We start from the raw sequence: 6000 nt of genomic DNA on the forward strand, positions 1-6000 counted from the left end.
CACCCTATACACATAGGATAATGGACCTACTTACTTGTAGAGGTGCACCAATTAATATGCTTATAGCATATGCAGGCATTTTTAAAAATATCAGTCCTAAGACAGGCATATACTTAGCCCAGCCCCACTCATCACACACTGTCCTTGGTAGTCTGATAGGCATTGCTATTTATTTGGTCAAGCCACAGACTGCTAATTTGAGTGGCCACCACTTTAATGAGCAGCAAGTCACTAAGTTTGAATCTGTGATTACACAACATCATTCCGCATCTATCACTCACCGTTCCATTGTGTGTGGCATCTTTTCGATATCACTAATACCTGTGCTAGCAACTAAGGAAGGAGAAAGACGGAATGTTCGTACTGTGGACTAAGGAACAGATTTTATTTATATGCACTCTTCCCAGGTCCCTGCCACTAACAATTGCTATATTATGTAAACATGGGCGGAAATAATGCTAATATGACACTTTGAAAAATCTGTTGTTACATATCTGTCAGTAAAACTTCACTGTATATATCCCTGTTCCATTCCATGTTGTCACATCGCTTGAGGCTTTATATGAACCATCAATTGAGGCTTTTGAACCTTGCGTAATGCCCAGTGACAAAGGTCAGCTGAACGAGATCCTCCAAGGAATCAAATAGCTTCCTAACAAGCAAGTCCCCTGACTTGATGTAACAGGCGTTGTCTGTTGTTCTATATCTATCTATATCTTGAAATAGTCTAATCGCCAGTACACATAAGGTTGTTATATATGTCTATCTACACTATGCATAGATAGGGAAAGTAGACTGAGATAGAGAGAATTTTGAAACTCAAGGCCATATAAAGTAGTTGCATATACAAAGAGTTAGAGTGATCAAAGAAAGTTCAAGATGTGATATTTGTTTACATGTGTAACTGAATAAATATGTATATATGTATTATAAGTTCTGTTTTGATTTTAATATCAAAAACATGGTTAGTGTGGTAGCAGGTATACTTGTATACGGTGAAATAATGCTTTGATATTGGATAAAGAACTCTCTGAGGGGTTTGTGTTTTTTAATGTAGTGAAAGGACTGCTGTGTGTGAAAAAATGTGAGTTGGCAATGAGTCTATCTAAGTATACAGAGATACTGGGCCTGATTTATCAAGGAACGCAAAGTAAACACAATTTGCGTTTTAGTAAAAAATTAAACGGAAATTACAAGCAGGTACGCCCGTATTTAACAACAAGAGGATCGCAAGAAACTTTTCTAGTTGAATATGGGTATAAGTACGCTATGCCCATATAGCACTTGCTGTATTCAGACAAGCACAACACAGGATACGTACAATGCATATGTATATATGTTTTCTTACAAGCCTTGTTCTATACAGGAACCCCACAGCTAAGATCAAAATCAGTAGCTCACTGTCAGAGCCCTTTAACATTAAAAATGGTACTAGACAAGGCTGCCCTGTCTCCATTAAGCTTTGTACTATGTATGAAGGTACTGGCTAGATCTATAAGAATAAGTTCAGATGTTACAGGCACCTGGATGAAAAATTTTGGGATCCACTGGGTTAGTGCCTTCTTTCTTTAGGTACAGACAGGAAATAATAAATGCCCCCAGGTATTATATAATGCAGCTCCTTCTCTTCCCATTTGTCTTTTCTTGTCTGTAGCTGAAGTTAGAGAGGACAGGTAGTAGTTTGTTGTTTTTTGGTGTGCATAGGAGCTGACCTGTTTAGGGAGTTTTTGGCATTTTGTTGGAAGTATCCCAGTGGCGTCCTGCTGGTAGTGGAAGCCAAACCAAAGGGCTAGCTACCCGGGGACCGCTATTTGCTATCTCTTGGTAGCAAACATGGCAGAAATAAAGAGGTATTAAAAATGTACATTTGAAAATGGTGCAAATGCGAAGATGCAGGTTCTGTGCACATGTGCATGTGCCACTTCCAGGGTCAGTGGATGCCAATATGGAGGATCAGGCAACAGGACCTTGAAACAGCTACTACAGCATTCCCTGCTCCAGGAGAGCACTGCTGGTACCGAAAACGGAGCACAGGAGCATTACCAGCAGGGTGGAGCTAAAGTCCAACCCATAACAGCCAATGAGCACCGGCCCTAGGTAAGCCCACAAGTTAGGGGTGTTTATTTTATTCTGGATTGTAGATAGTTATTTCATAATACTCTCCAATATACAAACTCTTGTAGAGCCTGTGGTTCTAAAGAAAAAAAAGCATAGCCCAGCAGCATAGAGTGTGTGGAGCCTATGACAAGTCATTATTTCCTGATTATGATGGGGTGTTTTATGCAAAATGTATTTCCCAACCACAAGGAAGCAATACGAAGCTCCCTGCGCAATTTAAAGACTTGCTAGCCTGGATGAATAAACCATTTGTGACTAAAGTGGATTTATATGGTATGCAGGGGGTGAAGAGAACAAGGTACCAGATAAATATGGATTTAGAGTACAAAGGTTCCCAGTCAGAAGTGAACGCTCTAGAGGATATCGATGAACCCTCTAATAGTGCATCAGGGAAATTGAAAGTAGACAATTGAATGTGGGGATACTTTAAAGATTCTGCACAGGCACACATATGAGAATGACTGAAGAATCAGCCTCCACCGTATCCCTCTTTGAGGATCACAGTAAAAGATATATAGTTTTTCCAATGCACCAGGTAGTAAAGAATTTAATTAATAGAGAATGGGATCAAGTGTAAAGATCTAATCAGAAAAGATTAGAACGCAGGAATCCCTTCAGTGATGAAGGCACAGAAATGGAGATCAGTTCCAAAGGCGGAGGAAGCAATAACCAGTTTATCAGCCAGAACCACTATTTCTTGACAAGACGGTGGCCCTGCAAGAGATCCTATATATATATAGGAAGATGGAAAGTTGTTTTATAAAGCATCTAATTTTCTCTGAAACAACTTTGAAATCAGGGCTAGAACACTCAGACTATGGGGTGATGCTCTTTATACAGGAAAATGTTAGCAGATAACACTTGTTGAAGAGAGGAATATATTTCCTTTGTGCGGCATCATTAGATACATTACCTTTTCTGTCAGAACCATGGCTACAATGGTGATAGCTAGAAGAGCTCTCTGGCTGCATCTATGAGCAGCAGATGCTCAATATAAAAATAACCAAGCAATACTAGCATTGGAAGGTTCTTTGCTCTTTGGGGATAAACAGACACCATGATTAACAAACTTTTTGGAGATAAATCTAACAAGCTCCCTCAGGATCGGAAGGTGAAGTATTTTCTATCCTCCTCATCTAGACAACTCTTCAAAGATGTAAGAAGTTGTAAGCCTGGAAGGCAATACACCAGACAAGGTGAAACCACTGCATTCAAACAACCCTTTTGAGCATTCTGACTTAAAGAACGGAGATAGAAAATCCCTTTAGTCCCAGCAGAATTGGAAGCTCTCTACTGCAGTCTGCAAACATTGCAAGAAGCTCTTACGATCTCACTTGACCCACCCGTCTTGCACAGGCTTTTATTCCAGACTCTTTCTGGTCAGAAAATCCTTTGGGATCATTTTGTACTGTCCCTAGATTTATGGAGGCTCAATGTCTTCATCCATGCAAGACATTTCCAAATTGAGTCTCATTGCATAAGTGATTTTTTGGCATCCATAGATCTTCAGGATGCCTATTCCATATTCCAGCTGCAGCTCATCCTCAGAGGTTCCTCAGGGTCTGTGTCTTGAGAAAGCATTTCCAGTTCACTTGCCTTCCAGTTAGTCAGCCAACATCCATGAGAACTTCTGTCAAGGTGTTAAGTACACTGGTGGCGGAATTGCAGAAACACTCTCTATTTGGATGACATCCTAGTGGCAGGAAAGTCAGAGCAGATGGTGCGATCTAGGATAGCTTAAGTACTGACTTTTTTGCAGGAACACAGCTGGATTATAAACTAAACAGAGAGTCATCTTGCGCCATCACAGCAGATAACATTTGTGGTAGCTCAAACAGATACGACACAAAACAACCTCAACCAAAAGGAAAGATAGATCAAGACCCAGTCTTTAGCTCATCAATTGCAAGCCCAACATCAGGTTAAATTTAAAGCAGCAATGGTTTTAAAAGTACAACTTGCCTTTTAAAGCCATTGCCGCTATAAATTTCCCCTGCAAAGTCGCCGATATTCGGTGACTTGCAAAATGCGCAGTTTCATATATTTACCCCCTAGGGTGAGGAATTCACTTAGTCTTCAGTGCCAATCAGCGTAGTACGGTAGTACATTAGGTCCGTCGAATCATCCAGTGAGAAATTCCAAAATAATCAGTCCAGATAATTCAAGTATAAAGAGAAATCACATAATATGGGCTTTTTAACTGTATTTGGGAATATTGAGAACACCACAGTGGTGTTCCCAATAATAGTGATCCCAATTCTCCCCCCCCCCACCTCTCAAACCCCGGTTTGTTTCTGTTTTCTACGTACGTATCTACCTTGTAAACATGTCCAATTCTTTGTGGTGTTAATGGTCAATAAATAGAGAGTGTACAAAAAAGGAGGCCTTTTTTTGGCAAATAGATGCCTACTCTGCTAAGCATTGATAATATGTTCAAGTATACTGGTTTCAGAGTATGTAGGTTTTACAAAAAGGAAAAATGATAGGACCTTTTTTTCATTTTATTTTTAGGTTTTTCTGTCTTTCCTCTTCCCCTATACATCATTTTGCATGTATAGAGGGACCCCACTGTACGTGGTAATGCCAGGCTGCTGCCCATACCTTTGAGATCCCGATTTGATATAATGCCGAAGATTCCCCAAGTATCTTGGAGAGAACAGCGGCACAGCTCCCTCTGTCATCAGAGAAAGAGATGCCTCTCCCTGCCAGGTGACCGTATCTGAAAGATAAATAAGCCATTAACATTTTCTTGCTGGCAGCTGGGATGTCATAGGCAACATATAGGATTCCGAGCTCAAAGGTCACAGCACCTGATATGAAGATAGGTCATAGAATAAAGGATTCCTGAAATGCTCACCTGTTCACAAACTGTTTCAGTGGGATGCGGATAGGACATCCGTCCTTCATCAGCTGTACAGCTTCCAATATCCCAGAATTCCTCAGCTGGGCGCTAACAAACTCCACATCAAATATACCTGGGAGCTAGAACAAAGCATCATGAAACAGAATGGCGTTTGTGGGATTGGCCATATTGTCACAAACAAATGCTGTGTCAGGGCAACGTTAATAAAAAAGGAGACGTTAAAGGTTGTAGATGAAGATAGGGACACTTGGGAGTGATTGTGTCAATAAAATGGAAAATGGAAGAAGGTAAAAAGTGAAATGGTGAGGGGGGAAAACAGTAACGCAGATGTTACCAAAATAATACCAAATAAAAATACAGCCTGCTTTTGAATAACCACAATCCTTAAAAGCATAATAAGCAGGGGCCTGATTCATCAAGGTACGCAAACTCATGTTTCATACTTTGAGTGATGCAAACCCTTATATTTGCGTTGGAGTTTGAGATTGAGTTGACTTTGAGTGCCGTATCTGCTCTGTTTGCGCTGCGTATGTGGTGTTTTACGTAGCTCAAGTCCCGTTTAGCAGATGCGTATGAGTTTGCATACCTTGATGAATCAGGCCCCAGGTGACTGTAGCGTAGGGGACGTCAGCTTCCATGTCTATCATCAATTAGAGAAATTATATACAATGGAACTAGTGATGGAGTAATGTTACTGCCATCAGAACAGAAAACAAAAAAAAGACACCTTCAATAGGAAGTTAAGTCATTTTAGCTTTATCCTACCCCTCACAATTTAATGGGCAAATATGGATTTGTTATAAAAACACAGCTACAAAATACTAAAATACACTAGAACATACAATATTAATTGATGGACGATCCTAGAAATGGCCAAACTCTCCGTTTTGGGAGTGTACTCGGCTCTTAAAAGAGTCACAGTGAAAGAAAGTAATAGGAGATATGGTTAAAGAGAGTGATTGACCTTCTAAATCAGGGGTGTAGGCTTTATAGCTGCAATGTGCCATTTCTGTACAGCA

The sequence above is a fragment of the Mixophyes fleayi genome, chromosome 6, assembly GCF_038048845.1.
Source record: "Mixophyes fleayi isolate aMixFle1 chromosome 6, aMixFle1.hap1, whole genome shotgun sequence".
Lineage (NCBI taxonomy): Eukaryota > Metazoa > Chordata > Amphibia > Anura > Limnodynastidae > Mixophyes > Mixophyes fleayi.